General features: G+C 40.3%; 1 pseudogene; it reads left to right on the top strand.

Moving 5' to 3' along the window:
- The first annotated feature begins 10,129 nt into the window (after positions 1-10,129).
- Positions 10,130-17,732, top strand: LOC110578758 (annotated as a pseudogene).
- The last annotated feature ends 621 nt before the right edge of the window (positions 17,733-18,353 follow it).

Below are 18,353 nucleotides of genomic sequence, written 5' to 3'. Positions count from 1 at the left end.
ATATATATATATATATATATATATATATATATATATATATATATACACACACACACACATACACACACACAAACACATCTCAAAGGCAAAATTATTCAGAGCAGCAATTTATAAATGTAAGAGAAATGGCTAGTAGCTTGACTCAGGTATTCTGAGGTTGTAAAAAAGACCACTTCAGTTAGTGTATATGGTACAAAACTGATTGCCTGAAAGTTTCCAGGCCAACTAATATGTAGAAGTATCTTGCAAGGGCAAATGGAAGTGAGTCAAGCATTCTCAAAGTGATCTGCTTGGCTACCCCAGGAACACGCATCTACCTACATTCCCCTCTCTCATGTGTAGATTTACAGGCAAGTCATTTCTTGGTGTCTAAAAATTAAAACAGATAATTTTCTAAAAGGAAGACTCTGTTCCTTGGTTTACTTTCTTATTGAAGAATTAGTGATGATAATGTTATAATATAGCTCCACTGTATCCTTACCATTCTAACTTCATTCATGCTTAAAACATTTTACTTCCATCAAGGTAACATGAGTTTGAATTGCAGTACATAAGATGTGAAGATTTTCTGTAAATATGGCTCAATAATTGTTTAGAATTTTTAATGTTTTTACCAAGGTCTTTGACTAGATATCTGCTCTTCTGCAACACATATGACCTGGCTCAAATGTTATTGACTCTGAAATACTTTTCCAAATTTGCTCTTTCTGGGAGCTTTGTGTCATTTATAATGGAGTACTTATCTCACCACATTGCAATTGTTTGTTGATCCCTTTCTTTTTCACCAGACAGAGCATCCTTCAAGTGTAAATTCCCAGTACCCAAAACATCATCTGGAACACAGACATCAACATATGTTTGTTGAATGAATAAATGGATAAAATAAGAGAAATTGGTGAAAAATAGCTTGCAGATCTAAAATAAATCCAACATATCTCCCTTTAATGCAGAGTGTTGATAGTTTTTGAGAGATCCTCCAAGCCAATTTACTAATATGTCTCCTAACATAATGATGACAGCTTACCCCCAACAGATTGGATGCTCAAAAAAAAAAAAAAAAAAAAAGGTGAAGAGGGGCAAGTTCAGTGCAGGTGGGCCAGGTTTGTTAGGCCTTCTGAGAGCCTGAACTTTGAAAACTGTGGATTTTAATAATAGGCACATATGCTGATAAGCATATCCTTAATTTGTTTCCTATAATATGAGACAGTGTGGCCTAGTAAAAAGAACACCAGCTTTTAAATGCAACATATGTGTTCACTGAATCACTGCCTCCAACTTACTGGCTTTATGTCCTTGTGCAACTTACTTAACCCCTCGGTGTCTACATTTCCTAAGTATAACATAGGAGTAGATTTTCTGTAGTATCACAATGAAGTACTACACAGTCCTTGTAGATAATATCAGGTACCCAGTGTTATCATTAAATGCTTAGTGTGTACCTGCTCTTGTATTAGGAAACCTATATGTCATCTTCAATGGGAAAAATTTCTCTATGATGTTGGTATGGATAAAGATACTAAACTCAGAGAGTTTGGATAATGGAGCCATGATAAAAGAGGCGGTAAATTGCAAAATTGAAATCAAACCCAGATTCTTCTGGCTCCAAAGACCCTACTTCTTTCACTGCACCAAGGGAGTGGAGAGGCCGTTGAACTACACTCAGCATGGTGATTTATAAGTTGTAGGCATGTTGGGAGAGTTGTTGAAAAGGACGATGATAATGTGCCCTGAAATTAAGTATTTTAAGGGTAAATTTAGGAACTATCATTATTCGGGAATTATGCAATTACATACAACAATATTCAGGCCATGTCCCAATTTCCTTCGAGAAATCCTGTTGGCTTCCCTTCCTCTAATATGGACCCTCCCTGTCATGACATGTTCACTTACAGCCCCCCTAAGTTCTCCTGGTGCCTGGGAGCCCATTTCCTCTGGTCTGCTCCCTGTGGAGATGAAAAGCAGCTGGTCTCCATCCTCTGTACATTAACACTTCATCTTCTGAAGGCCACTGTTACTCCCTCGCACACACACACTCCTCACCCGGGCTTTTATCTTCCTGGCCTAAAAAGTCTTCCAAGCTAAACAGTCATTTCTTTCACCACTAAAATGTGGACACTCTGGTGTAATGAGGCAATTATAATTTTGAAAAGTCTAAGGCTTCCCTGGCTAAGATCCACATCTAAGAAATTGTTCCTACTTTAGATATGAGAAACATTTTGAGCAAAACTAATTTGAGAATGAGTGTTCTGTCATTTAGGGAAGTAACAATTCTCAAATAAGATGAATTTTCTCTCATTCTTGTCGAGAATCTCATTAGAAGCAGATGAAGTACTAAAGTATTCCCTATACCTGAGATGAACACATAAGGAGGGAAAAAAACTTTCATTTAACTTTTAGTAGTAATTGTAGAGAATCTACGACAATACGAGTAAATCTCTGGCTAAAGTTAGATTTAGCCCCTCAGCCCTCCAGGAAGTAATAATTACTTTGTGGAAAGCATGCATGTAAAAAAGCAACAAGCATGGCAACTTTTCCGTTGTGGCACTTAGCCAGACCCTCAAACAATGAGAGATTAGCAGAGGAAACGGCAGCATATCCATGTCCACTAACTCCAAAGGGACTGGTAAGGTATTTATAGCAGTGAGTGGGAGAGCTGCTGTGAATATAGGATGGGGCATTCATATATTTTGTGTACTAGCTCATTTAATTAAGTTCCTCTGGTTAGGACAGTCAGTTTAAGCCATTCAGCCAGCTCTTTTGGACATTTGTAGAGAAAATTGTGGGCCCTCTGAATTATCACTAAGCAATTTTGTAAACAATGGCCAGAGACACGAACCAATCATTCACCCATTTTAGCAGTTGGGATGGGGGACTCTCTCCATAAGTTCACTCTGTGGCTAGAATTTACTCCCTCCCGGGTAAGGAGTACCACTTATTCTACTTCTTCTATTACATAGTTAGGAGGTAGCAATATTTAAATTCTAAGGAGTGGAAAGGACATAACTGGATTGAATAAAATTGTGACATTCCCTTACAAAGAAAATGTGTGGCAATTATATTTCCTATGAGTTCCAACCTGTCTGCCTACTTATCCGTCACATGTATAGAGGTTTAAAATTTTCCTGTATTGTGTTAAGACTTTGCTTTAGATTTGTCAGAAAGAACAGTAAAAGTGGCTATCACTTTTAGCCATATACAGTGTCGCTGACCTGCAGGCTCGGAGATCCTGTCATGGCCCCAGGCTCTCTGAGTCTCAATGTGCACAGGATCACCTGTGGGTCTTGTTGACATCTTGGTTTGGTGGGTCTGGGGAGAGTTGTGAGAGTCTAGCTAGCTCCTGGGTGATGTCCATGCTGCTGATGCTTGTATCTCACTTCAACCAACCAAGCTCCACTCCTAGGCCCATGCTTTCCCCACCCAACCTAAGTTCCTCATCTGAAGCAAGCCAAAATGTCCAGAGGGCAGCAGTATAGCAGCAGACAGATTAATCAGCAGGTGGGGTCTGGAATATGCCTGCACTCCAAGTCTGCCTTGGGGAGGGAAGGCAGGGCCGGGGGAGACAGGACAAGACAGATTTCCACCAAAGCCCGCTTTCTTCTCTCCTCACCTCTCTGATCACTACAAGTCACCTGTTGCCCTGATCCCTGATCGACCTAAAAAGGTGACCTGGTCATGCTTTGGGTTTCGTATTTCTGCTCCAATTTTCTAAGTATGTCTCCAATCTTGGTCAGTCCTCACCCACCTTTGGAGGGCCCAGAAATGCATACTGGCTCTTTCTAGTCCACTCACACCAAGGAGTCTTTTCCCTCCTCTCTGCAGAAAAGCTTCAAAATGCAACTGACAAGACTACCCACATTGATAAGACTGACCATGATGGTGGTGGCCCCTCCCCTCCATCATTCCTCAAGATCTGGGGGCTTCCCTTGTTGGTGTCAGGTAGGATCCTACCTGAAGAGCTCATGGGCTTCTTTCAAGGATGTCTATGGCTACCTTGCGTGAACAAGGTGCTTAGGCTTTTCCTGCACTATCATCTTTTAAAAATATTTAATATTTTGCCAAGTGGGAGTTATTTGATGTATTTTTTCCTATAATTCTTTAATTTTTTCATGTCATTTTAATTTAACAACTTATTATTTATTAATATTCCTGTGAAATTACAAATAGGCATTCTTAGAAGAAAATTATTTTTTCTGAATTGATGACAAGTAACCTCTCTCTCTTTCTTTCTGTGTGTGTGTGTATGTGTGTGTGTGTTTGAAGTCTCTGATGTTGCTCCTTAAAGTGTGTAGGCTTGGGCATGGGCACAGGCATCCTGGGATGATAGTGGCTTTGGCAGGGCTCTCCTTGACTATCTCTTTTCCTCAACTCTCTCTTAGTTGTCTTCTTTTGTTAGTATCACACTCATATGCTAGGCTCCACTAGTTGCTGCGTGATTGTTCTACTGCTTCTGACGATGTCCTAGGATATAAACTGCTACACCGTTTAAATGAACTATCTCTTTTTCAGAGATAGTTTGTCAGACCAGTCTTTGAGGTTTGTTCCTACCCCAGGTGGGTTCCTCATGCCTGCATCTTTCTGTGGTTCTCTCCGGTAAACTAGATGATTTATGGCTTAACTTATTGCTATCATGAAGCTACCAGTCTCCTATTAATTGCTTACCACCAAAATCTATTGTTTTTGAAAGTGCCTTTAGGCTTAACCTTCCCTACATTCTGTTTCTAATAAAGTCATGGGCAGAATTTGGAAGTTCTCTGTTCTTATGGCCTGCCTGTCCCCTTGGGCAAAATCTCTGAGCCACTGCTCCATGGTAAGTGGTAGGGACAGTGACTCAATTTCTCAGAGTGACAGTCTTGTTTTATGGGCAAAGCACCGGGGTGGGGAGTTGCGGGGGGACTGTAGCCTTGTCTATTTGGTTTGCCTCTGCCAGTGTAGAACTGCCACCTTTGAGTGAGCTTGGGTGAGGATGATCAGGGCCCCTTCCTTTCTTTTAAATGTTTTTATTTTATAATAGTTAAAGTTATTCAAAATTCAATAAAAGGAAAATAGATTATTAAATTGAGTGTCATTAATCTACTTATAAATTTATTAATTTGAGTGTTATTGAAGGATTGCCTTATTTCTTATTTTATAGTACAATTTAGTGAAGTTATTTCACATCATTGACAATGTACTAATCACATTGTATTCTCTTATTTTATAAAGTGAGCTTATTTTAAAACCATGTTTATTAAAACAAAGTAAGATGGAGATCACTACATCTTAAGTGTACAAAATTTAAATGAAGCAAAGTCTTGGAATATAATAAAAGGAATTCAGCAGGAATTCACCAAAGAAATAGGTAAGAAACAAGGTAAGGTCTTTAGGGGCAATACAGTATAAAATGCCATAAATCCTCACTTTGGCATCTGTTTCTAAGTGTCAACATTGGACTAGCGTGGACTTTCTTTTCAACGTGGCCACCTATCAAGTTCAATTAGCCTAGTCTTCCTTCATGTGGTACTTTATTTGGACATGGTAACCACCTTCCTGGGTGTTTACTAGGAGATCTAGCTGCACTGAGAGTGGGGTAGGGCAGCAACACCTGTGGTATCTGCCTACTCATGAGCTACGTGTTTCTGCCCTTCTCCCAGTGTGACTTTCCAGTGTGTTTCAGGGGTTTGCTCGTGTTTAGGGGTAAACTGGTCATAATTATAAGTTAGAAGGACTCACAGATAAAGACATTCTTCTGAGTACAGGCCAACAACAGACAACTAGTTCCCCAGTGAAGCATTAGTGACTAACGTTTCCCTTCCCATCTGTCTACTGTGGCAAGAATGAGGATTATGCCCTTGATCCGCCTTAGCTGAGCAGGGACTAGAGACTTTTCCAGCCTTCTTGTGTTCTGAAGACAGAAGCAGAAATAGAGAAGCCTAGACCATCTCACTCCCTCTGGCAGCCAGGATTAGGTGGATGGAAGCAGTCTTGGTGCCGCCAGAGAGCAAGAAGGGAGGCTCCAGAGGCCATGGGTGAGGGGAAAAGAAAACAGTGGTGCAAGGCTGGGATTGCATCAGTGGCTCTCAAACTTCAGAGAGTGTCAGAATCAGCTAGAAGCTTGGTTAAAACGCAAATTGCTAGGTCCCACCCCCAGAGTTTCTGAATTAGAAGGTTTGTAGTGGACTAAGACTTTGCATTTCTAACATGGTTTGAGGTGAGGCTGCTACAGCAGGTCTGGGGACCATACTCTGAGAAGGACAGAGTCACAGCCATGGGAGGTTGGGGCGGGGACCTGAGACTCAGCTGTCGTGGTTAATGATGAGCTGAGCTGCAAATCACAAGTTGTATAGAGGTTTAGAATCCCTTCTCTTTGTCTCTACTATTCATTGCATTGGACTGCTTGCCAGTCCATCACTGTATTAGGCACACAATGGAAAGAAGTATTGAATAAGACTTCTTAGTGAAAAAAATGTAAAAGAAAAGAGCACACACCTTTTTTACAGCTTCCAAATTCTTTATAAATTCCTTTAACAAATTAGTTCACAGCACAGGGGCTTTCAAAGAGTTTGGAAAGATACGCCATAAAATACAGAGTGGTGTGAAAAGAGGGGGCTTCCCCGCACAATGAAAAACTATTTTATGTGATGAAAGAGAAATAAATTATAGCTTCTGTAGCTATAATGATTTCTTTATAAATTTAAATTGGGTGAGAATCCAGGCAATTTTCTTACTATATTAGGAATTTTGAAATCATTTTCTTGAATTTATAAGTTAAAATCAACAAATTTGTTTGCCGTAATAGGGCTCCTCCTTGCAAGATGAACACCAATCACCTACAGATATTCCTCCATGAACATAGCCAGACAAGCCTCTTTTGGATTCTGCATTTTAAATCAAAAGATGTAAAAGGATCTTTTGTGTTATGTCTTTCCTGAGGCAATTAAGAAGGCAATAAAAAAGAATTAGAAGAAAAGACGATTCTAAAATTTAACTTTTAGATTTTTACAATTTAGGAAAATCTTGACAGCTCCAGGGCTGAGCTCTTGCCAGTGGGTGCTGGCCGGACCTGGGCCGGGCGTGCGCCTCTTCAGGGGATGCCAGCTCCCTCTTCTGCTCCTGCCAACCATGAAACAGCCCAGGTAATTTTCCATGGAGGTGTCCTGATTGATTTTAAAGGCAACTACTCTTCTTCTTCTTCTTCTTCTTCTTCTTCTTCTTCTTCTTCTTCTTCTTCTTCTTCTTCTTCTTCTTCTTCTTCTTTTTTTCCAATTTCAAATCTTAAACAAGAAGGGGCCTGCATTTTCGTTTGTCCTACAGAAATTGCTGTTGGGCTATTTGAAATAAGGGTGGGCAATAAAAATATGCATGAAGCTATTTTTAAAAAATAACTAACCAATGTAGCCACAGTCCAATCCAGGCCATTCAGGTCTTGTTATATCAGCACAGAGTGTAGTATGAAGACTGTAGTCAGACTCTAGTCAGAATTCGAGGTGCAGTTTTACCACCTACGTTATCAGTGAGGAAAGCTGTGCTCAGTCTCATCTTGTGTACAGTGGGGACGATTCCTGGGTCCAGGTGGAGACAAAGATACTGCACAAATCTATGACAAACACAGGCCACAGTGTTGCACAAAGTAGACCTCAGTATATTTTTTCCTTAAAGGTGAAACCCGTTTTTTTTTTTTTTTTTTAGATTTTATTTATTTGACAGAGAGAGAGATATAGCGAGAGAGGGAACACAAGTAGGGGGAGTGGGAGAGGGAGAAGCAGGCTTCCTGCGGAGCAGGGAGCCCGATGCAGGGCTCGATCCCAGGACCCTGGGATCATGACCTGAGCCGAAGGCAGACGCTTAACGACTGAGCCACCCAGGTGCCCCTGAAACCCGTTTTAAATCTGTACATACCAATACTCAGATGAAAGATAAAAGTGTACTGATTACCTAATGAAATATTAATTTTACCTTTGTCTGTTGGAATGAGACATTCCCTCCACTATCAGTCTCTCTCTCACTGACCCCCTGTCACCATTTAACAGAAAATCACCTAAGATGGGTCTGATCAGAGAATCAACTATGTTATCATAATGGATTAAAGTATATAGATAGTATGTCCATAAGCTTCATTGTCTCACCCAGAATAATGCAAAAAAGCTGAAAAAGTCAGAATCATGTTCCTCAGACTTACAAACCACTAAAATATTCCAAAAGTTCTTCATCATCCAATGAATTTGGTAAGAGATTTGAAAATTTCACCCTCTGTATAATGCACTTATATAATATGCATGCATATAAGGAAGCATAAATTACTTCTGGAACTAGAAAAAAAATTTAAAAATCAAAGGACAGAATACTTTGTTTATCTTACATTCTGTGCCCAAAGTTTGACTCATACTGTTTCGTTCTCTATGTCCTTTATCTGGGTCTATACCAAAGATCAAGTAATTTTATTTTATTTTATTTTATTTTTAAAGATTTTATTTATTTATTCATGAGAGACAGAGAGAGAGAGAGAGAGAGGCAGAGGGAGAAGCAGGCTCCCAAGGAGCAGGGAGCCCGATGCGGGACTCGATCCCAGGACCCTGGGATCATGACCTGAGCCGAAGGCAGACGCTTAACCATCTGAGCCACCCAGGCGCCCAGATCAAGTAATTTTAAAAACCAAAATAATTTTCATCCAATCAGGGGGATTAAAATGACATGCAGAGGAAAAAAAATTTTTTTAAGGATTTTACTTATTTATTTATTTAGACCACATGAACGGAGGGGGGGGCAGGGGGGTAGATGGGCAGAGGGGGAGGGAGATACAAAATTTCAAGCAGGATCCCCACTGAGCTGGAGCCCACCATGGACCATGGAGCGGGATCCCACAACCCTGAGATCCTGACCTGAGTGGAAACCAAGAGTTGGTCACTCAACCAACTGAGCCATCCAGGTGTCCCAAGAAGAAAAATATTTTGAAGCAGAGTTGAAAAAGATTAGAAATAGGATTTTAACTTTTTTTTTTTTTTTTTTGTAAATACATTTGCCGCGGACACCCATGAATTCTTCCTGTCAAAACTCTCCCCTGTGACTGGACACAACATAAAGGCAATAAGTTACTAGAACATATTGACCCTTTTGTGGAAAGTGAAACAAGTGCTTGGCACTGAAATATAACTCCAGGGGTCCTCCACAAGAATGATAACATCCTTACTTATTTCGGTGCCTGAAAAGCCAAGCCAAGAGGAGGCAAGGGTAGCTCTGAGACACTCGCCTTCCGGAGAATGGATTATATGCTACCTAAGGATCACTGTCCTCCCCAGTCAAGCATACCCTTCAAAAGTGTCACATTGAAGGTTATGTAAGGTCAAAAGGTCACATTTAAGACCTTTTAAAATGCAGTGATAGCCTTTTGCTCTTCAGAAGCATATTTTCACCCCTAAGTGAATTACAGCACTTAAAATTCTAAATCACTTGGAATCTAAAATTTTTAATCTAGGAAATTGAAAAATATAAATCCTAAACCAAACTAAGGTATTTTCTTGAAAATACTATTTAATGTTTAAATAGAACATAGATAGCGTTTAGGTTTTCAGCCTGAGTGGAAGTTGGATTGGGCAGTTGGAGTCCCATTGGTGCTGAGCATGTAGTTTTTATTATGAAAGTTCTTTACCACCTGTGTGAATGACTCAAGCACACAGATGTCATATCTCTCCAGAGTCAGTCTGTATAGTAATCAGATTAGTTTCTAAACCTAGACTCTTGAATACCTTTGAATTAACTCAATTTAAAATAACAAGAAATTTAAAAATACTTATAAACCAACAAAAAAAATTAAGCTGAGTATTAGTAGCATGCCCACTTTACAGGCTGACATCCCAAGCCCCTTGGTGCCCACCTCAGCTCTTTCCTATCAGCCCATTTAATCCAGTGAGATACCAAAGCACCAATCCTTATATCACTTACAAAAGGAAAGAGAAAAATGTGACTTGTATTTAATAAGGTACCATGTTTTTTACTCTTTTTTCCATAACAAATAAAAACATGAAAATAAAAAAATAAATAAAACAATTACTTGGTTTTTAGGTTTAGGTTTAGCCCCTGCTCAGCATTGTCAACCATAGATCCCACTAAACACAGAGTGGGAACTAAACCGCAACTTAATTCAGCTAACTCATCTATGGAGGGCATCAGAAAAAAAGAAAAACTCAGTAAACCATATCGAAACTTCCACATTGTTCTTATTGGCCTTTTTATATCTAGTAATCACAAGATTATATTTGGTCAAGTAATAGGTAAACATTCAGAATACTATAAAGAAATTAAGAGATGATGTTTCTGGTGTTCTGTTTAATTTATTTCCTATTACAAATAATTTTTTCCTAAATATATGTAAGGAGAACCCAGGAAACTGACTGTTCTACCACAAAAAACACTGTGGCCACTTCATTAGCCACATTAAATAATTTGTTTCCCAATGGGCTATTCATGCCCCAATACACAAAGAAAGGGTGGGAGAAGCTGCACTGGAGGATCAAGGGGTCTTAGAAATTCAGAAAGTGCCTATTTGGGGATTGTGTAAAGACTTTCAAATAATTCTGACCAAACCTCAACGTCTCTGAGTAAGAATATATGGTATGGCTGTGGCTCTAGGCTTGAGTCCTTGATGAATGAGGAAAAATTAATGAGAGGATTTCTGGCCCACTGGCTCAACTCCAAGGGGAACATAATATTGTTGGATAAGCAATCATGTCTTTGCATTGCTTTCATGGAAATATCCCACCCTTCTTTTTCAGCTAGGATAAAAGATGGCAGAAAACTCACAAAACAGAGTTTTAGCTTTGTACCTAACATAGCAAAACCTAGCAAAATAAAGTAATTTAAGCAAAAATCCTTTCTTGGCATATGATACTAAAGGCAACTTCTGTACATGTTAAGATATTACTCAAACTCATAAGCTTTTGTTGATTCCTCAATAAATAAATAATTTGTTTTGTGTTATACTTTTGCACACTCCAGAAATGCAGAACAATTTATAGTTTCCTAAACCAGCTAAATTCTTACGTATACTGTGCCTACTGCCTCTAGTACCCATTCTACTTGTATCATATTCTTAGAATCTCATTCAACTGCTGCCTCCCCTAAAAGTCTCCCCAACTTTCCCAGACCTACATAGTTTCTTATCCATACCCCACTGCATGTCATACACAAGTTATGTTACAGACATTTGCCTATGTGCCTACCTCCTCACTAGACTGTGAATTTTAATTTTAAGGGTAGAGTCAGGGATCATACTTTTACCCCACAATGCCTTACATAATCCTGGGAACTAAGAGACAAACAGAACATTTTTATTGAATGAATGACCCAAAGTAGACATGACCTAGCCTATTGTGGGAATAACTTAACTTCTCATTGCAAACATTTAAAAGGTAGTATAGAACACCTCAAGGCTGAAACAATGCAAAGCACAGATGTATATCTATGCATAATCAAATAGCCCCTCCCTACGCAGCAGTTAAGCAAAGTGTCACTACAATAATGCATTTTTCAAATCCTTATGCTCTGGCCACCATTTCCACATCTCCCCAGAGGAAAGTTAAAGGCATGATTAAAACAACAATAACAATGATTCTAACAAAAACCGTATTTCCAACTTTGTGAAACTTCTTTGTCTCTGTTTCTGTCTTTCTCTCTCTCACCATCTCTTTCTCTTTCTTTTCACTGTCCCCTATATATTAAGGAAGAGGACATAGATGGGATTTTCCTATGGTGTGGTGTATGCTTTTGATATTTCTTATAGGTTGCCTTCTTGATTTCTTGTGGTCTTGGAAACCACCCTTCAGAGTGACTCACCCATCATTCAATGCTCTGGGTTGTTTAAGACTCTTTCATATTCTTAACAGTTCTACATATAAGGCGGTTGTCTATTATCTGTGTCTAACTGATCAGTCACTAGTCAAAGAAGAAAAATTGTGATTCACCTCAGATGATCTTTGCTTGTGCATAGATTTATGTCTCTGTCTACATTTATGGCGTGTGTGTGTGTGTGAGAGAGAGAGAGAGAAAGAGACAGACAGACACACACAGACACACACAGAAGCACCATGATTGTGTACAGTCCTTTAGGCTGGCAGCCTTGATGCAATGTTCAGTCTTTGAAAATCCCTATTTGGAACATTAGAAACATCTGGAGAAACCACATTTCCATGTTGAAATAAAGATAAGTTGTCATTTCTGCTACTCATTTTGAATTTATCCCACAGCCTGATGAGAGAATTTTGCCCAGAGCAAGTTATAGAGTATGTAACTAAAAAAGAAAAAAAAATTAGCAAAAGGAAAAAGAAAGAAAAAAAAAAGAGGTCAGGAAACTGATTTTAGAGCATTCTACCAGGGGTTTCCTTAACTACCCCTCCAAATATGTTTGCTCCACCCCAGTAAGTGGGCTCCTGGGAGATACTGAGCTGCGGGCAGTAGGATCCAATACAGCCATGGGACACTACCCAGGCCCATTTATCAGCCTCTATTATTTTTCCACCTACTAAATTTAAATAATATTTTTTTAAAAGATTCTATTCATTTGAGAGAGAGATACACAGAGACAGAGTGTGCACACAAGCTGGGGGGGGGGGGGGGGGGGGGAGGGGCAGAGGGACAAGCAGACTCCCTGCTGAGCAGAGAGAGCAGGACATGGAACTCGATCCCAGGACCCTGAGATTGTGACCTGAACTCAATCGACTAAGCCACCAGGTGCCCCTAAACTTAAATAATAATTTAGACTTGTGCTTAATAATGCATGTATTTGGTCTGGAAATCTAGGAAAATGCCATATAAATGTAAGGTCCCAGGTTGATGTTCAAGAATCATGTTTTCTATTTCATACTTGAGAGCTTGTCTTCTTGGGCCTGTGATCAAACAAATCACAATTTTTAATATGTCTCCCTTATCCAGAGAAAGTGATGCGGTTTTTGTAGAAGTCCATCTAACTGGAACAAGCCTTTAGAATGCAGCTTCCCTATGTTGCAGGTGGCCATTGTGGTGAATTCAGTGACTTACAGCCTCTGCCCAGAATATCCCGGTGCTCAGCTGAGTGTCCAGCTAATGAACTACATGGGGGAATTTATACATAAATCCACAGAACTGCCTTCATCTTTCTTTCCTTCTCTTGAGCTCCCACAGTGATCTCCCACTAAGAGGGAGTCCTTTCATTTGCTCATGGTTCTAACGCACTTGTGGGAAAAAATATCAGACATTTTTGGCTTTTGGATTTCATACTCAAGTATGAATATGTGGTTTCATTCCAAAAATACCATAAGAAAGTCTGAGGAGTAGCAAAGCCAGGGGGAAAAAATAGCTGACATTGATATTCAGTCTTGAACATCCACAAATATTTCTAGAATCCTCTTTTTTTTTTTTTTCGGTCAAGGAGACCTTTCTTCAAAGAAAACCTTAGTTATTGAAAAGCCAGATATATAAAAGAAATGAATAAGAAAGACTCCTCTTGAAACAGGCCTGAATCCTGCCTCTTTGCTTCTTTGCAAACTTCCTCCAAGGCACTCATGGGGCAAGTTTGAAAATCAGTGCCTGGCTCCAGTTTCCAAATTGTGCTCCAGAAAATATGAATCTTTTCAGATGTTTTCCAAAGACTTCTCTGGTCAGAATTCTGTCACAGGCTGTATACCATATCCTCCTCTTGCAGTGTCAAAGTTTACTTTAAGGGAGTTCTCACACAAAAGGATTTAATACCGCATGGAATCTTTAGGTCATGGACACTGCCATATATTCTTGACTGCCAGCCCGTGGCGTTTTCCCTGGTACCCTTAAAACACACTCACTGGGGAAGCCCTTTGGGGGAGAACATCCACCTGACTTATTGGACTACTTTCTGCAGGGAGACAGCTCTGAGGAAGGACTGGGATGGTGGAGAGGCGCAAGTAACTGAGTGGGGCCCAGAGGAGCAGAGTAGAGAATGTAAAGGACACAGGAGCCAGCATTTATGCCAGTTGGAGTAAACGTCATATCCTTTCTCTGTTTCTCTCCATATAGACCAAAAATCCAATGGGGAACCCTCTCCTTGACACTCTTCCATTTCCTCCCGAATTCCTCAGCAACCTCTTTGAAAACCCTAAGGCATGGCAGCAAAGCATATCAACCACATGATGGGTGTCTCTCCCTCACTGAAAAAAAAAAAAATTCTCAAATGAATTTAAATATTTACCTATTAATCTATTTCTAGTTCTACAATGGCTGCAATTTCCTTACAAATATGTACACTTAAGTGATTTCTGAGAAATGACACAAAAGAACAAGCAGTGAAAAAAAACAAAACAAAAAACTAGAGAGATTTGTCATATGGCTCACACAGATCATGCTAAATCTATGAATATAAATTTTACAAAATGATGCTCATTATCCTGCTTGTCAGAATAGATTAACAACTGGTTTTTTTCTTCCTCTAAGTTTTCATTTCCTTTTTCTTTCTTTCTTTCTTTCTTTTTTTTTTTTTGTAAAGGAATGAATGAAATGCTTTTGGTAAACAGGTAAACCAAAAAATCATTCTGAGCCATGACCTCAGCGATGAGCTGTCCCCATATTTTCTAACATCCTGAAATTTTCCATTCGACTTGGGTGGCTGATTTCACATTTTTTTCCTGGACCTCTGTACCCTGTGGAGTTTGGGACACCACCAAATGCAAGGAGTGAGCCTGACACCTGCCTGTGGTCTCCTGGCTCTTGCCCTGCGTAACACAAATCTGGGGGGGAGGACAAGCCTGAAGGCCACACTGCCCTCCCACACAGACTGAAGGAGGATGCTGGAGGATGAGAAAATTATCTCTGGGAAACATTTAAAGGAAAAGGAATTATGGACCAAAGCTGTGCTTCAGATGCAAATGGAGAAGGCTTAATTAACCTTTACTTTTTCCCATTAGATTGGGAACATTTGGATTCACTTGAGAAATGTTTTCTTACCTTCTCAAAACAGATCTGAGCCAGTGATAAACATGTTAAAAACTATTTTTAAAAGCAAATAAAAGGATGTCCTTCGTGAGAGGTTTTACCATCATAGTTTCAAACTTCAGTTTAATGGAGATTTTTATCACCTGTTGGATACTCACCCCATCTGGGAGATACGACTCTGAATCTAAATTTTGTTTTGAGAAAAGTGCTCAGAAATGAATGATTCACATGCAACCACTCCGAGTTATTAATTTGAAAGAAATAAAATTTGTTTTCTGAAGACTCCCACTGCTATCAGTATTTTTTACAGGACTGTTGTTCTCTCATACTAATATAGTTCTTTTCTTTTGGGACACTGTTAGTTATGAAACAGAACTGACTATCCTGCCAGTGACCTATATTAACAGAACAGGGGGCAGGGGAGGTAATCTCTGTTTGTAACCTTTCACCTTGAAAGGTGCCTCTGTTGTTAACTAACTAATGTGGAAACCATACTGATCTGCCTGAGATAGCCAGTGCCTATGACCATTTTTATATTAGGAGAAGCAAAACTCAACTTCAGGATAAATCTAGCATCATTATCACCATATCCCTTCCTCTTACCTACATTCTAATTCTGTGAAAAATTTTCAGGAATTTCCTGACATCTTTGACCAGCATAATTTCCAGCAGGCATTAGAAGTTTGGAGGTTGCCCTCAATTTCATTTGTTACCTTTAATGTGAGCTCTCCATGAAGTGTTGGTAATAAGCAACTGCACAGAGCCATACCCGAGTGTTTTAGCAGCCTGTTTTCACATGTCATGTTTCTACACGGAGTCACATGTGACATGGATTAAATCATAACCCCCCAAAGCAATCATACTGTCAAAGCTCAATATAATATAACGACTGAATTTCTGTCTCTGCAAATCCTTAAAAAGGAAGTTGTGCTATACTTCCATTTTTCTGTAAAAACAGACCACCATGTCCATCCTGACATTTTCACCCTAAATTTATCGTATTATTCACCTAATGGGAAAAATCCAACTCATGCCTACTTTTATTCCTTATAATGTATATTCTTTCCATATAAATACTCTTAACATCAATATTTAGTAATGATCTTCCTTTGTATACAGATACCAAAAGATAATTGACCTGCCCTTACGGCTTATCTTTTTCACTTAATTTTGAATTATACATCTTAATGAACAAGGAGCTTAAAACCTCTCTATGGACAAAAAAACAAGAAAAAAGTTTTGAGATTATAAAAGGTCAATACATTTGCAAACATTAAATGACTCTTCACACAATACCTCTTTGCAAAAGAATTTCTCTGGTAATAATACCCAAGTCTCCAGAGATTTCCCTGGCCTTAATTCTGCAATCTAGTTTGGATCTGTACTATGCATTATGCTGGCCTTGTTTTCTTCTCTACAATGATGACTCAAAACCATTAGAAAAGCAAGTTTCCTTTCCATTGGCTTTACATTGGGTGCTGTGTAAATTGAGGAATAGTGGTACCTTTGGCATCTCCAAGATTACTAGGACCTTTGCCACCATATGTCACCTGCAGAGATACGGGAGCTCTTGGCCTGAGCGGGTGCACTGGAGACCATGGGACCCTGGTTATTGCCCTGTTTGGAGCCACCAAGTCGGTGATTACCCGTGGACTCAGCTAGGAGGAGGCTCTGCAGAAGAAATTCAACCAGCTCAAGGAAAAGAAAAAGGCACTGCTGGCTCCAAAGAAGTGAAGTAGTACAGCAGAGCCAGCCAGGGCAGCGTGCACCGTCATGGCCAGAGCAGCCTGGGGTAGGCCCGGCCACGGTGACAGAGCGGCAAATAGCTGGTGAAGTCAGGGGCCGCCAGTGTCCTCATGGCTAAGACCAAGAACTCGGGCTTCAGATGTTCTCGAACCCTGGTGAGGAAGTTAAAGGACCCTGAGAAGGGGCCAGCCCCCAATTTCCAGCTGTTCCAAAGGAGCATATCTTCCCCAGAGAAAATCTCTGTATGAGAGTTTTGTGTCTTCCAGTGATGGGCTTCAGGAACTGGGGCCAAGATGGGGAAGAGGCAGAGGACCCAGGGGCTGGTGAAGGTCCCCCTCAGAACTTTGACTGGTGCTCTGAAAAACCTGGTGGTGCCCACTCCTCAGCCTCCCCTCCCCAAAGCTGCAGCTGGGGCCACAGCTGTGAGCAGAATGGGGACAAAGACAGGGACCCTGATCAAGAACCAGAAGGCCCTTTCCACGTGTTGGACTCGTTCCCCCAAAGCAGGGCCCCTCAGAAGGGGAATACTCTTTAGGCGTGTGGAGAGGACAGGATGCCCACCGTCTTCTGTGGGGCCTTCTCTTCCTTTGGAAACATCCTTGACCTCTCCATGTGCCCACCCAGAAACTGTGCCTCAGTCACCTATGAAAAGATGGCATCAGGGCACCTGGGTGGCTCAGTCGTTAAGCGTCTGTCTTCAGCTCAGGTCATGGGATCGAGTCCCGCATCAGGCTCCCCGCTCAGTGGGAAGCCTCCTTCCCCCTCTCCCACTCCCCCTGCTTGTGTTCCCTCTCTAGCTGTCTCTCTGTCAAATAAATAAATAAAATTTATTAAAAAAAAAAAAAAAGATGGCATCAGCAGATCACGCCATTGCTGAGCTCAATGGGATCCAGGTAGAATCGGTACAGCTCAAAGTCAGCATTGCCTGCAAACAGCCCATGCTGGATGCTGCCACTGGCAAGTCTGTCTGGGGCTCCCTTGCTGTCCTGAACAGCCCTAAGGGTTGCCACTGGGACAAGAGGATCCAGATTGTCTCCAGTGATGATGTCTACAAGGAAAACCTTGTGGACGGCTTCTAGGAAACGGAGCTGGACTCCGTGTACCTCATCCGTACCAAACCAACACTGGTCTCAGTGAAACACTGAGGTAGAAGCTCAAAAACAACAACAACAAAACCAAAACAAACACACAAAAAAGATACAGGAGCTCTTTCTTTCCCCCCAGTTTTTTTGAGAAATATCTGACATGCATCACCGCATATGTATGATGCATACAGCTTGAGGTGAAGGTTTAATTTACACATGTGGTGAAATGATTACCATAATAGGTTAAGCTAACATTCATCTTTTTATGTAGATACAATAAAAAGAAAAGAAAAAGGAAAGAAAAAATTATCCGTGTGATGAAAAAGAAAAAAAATTCTCTTTAGGATTTACTCTCTTAACAACTTTCCTGTACACCATAGAGCAGTGTTAGCTGCAGTCAGCATGCTGTATGTTGCATCCCTAGTACTTATTTACCTTCAAACTGGAAGTTTGTACCTTTGGCCACCTTTCTTCCAATCCCCCTTCTCCCCAACCCCTGACTCTGGTAACCACAAGTCTGATCTCTTTCTATGAGTTTGTTTTTATCTGTTTTTTGTTTTTATTTTTAGATTCCACCTACACATGTGATCATATAGTATTTGTCTTTCTCTGACT

This window comes from Neomonachus schauinslandi, chromosome 4, assembly GCF_002201575.2.
Source record: "Neomonachus schauinslandi chromosome 4, ASM220157v2, whole genome shotgun sequence".
Taxonomy (NCBI): Eukaryota; Metazoa; Chordata; class Mammalia; order Carnivora; family Phocidae; genus Neomonachus; species Neomonachus schauinslandi.
This window is presented reverse-complemented; position numbering and strand designations above follow the sequence as displayed.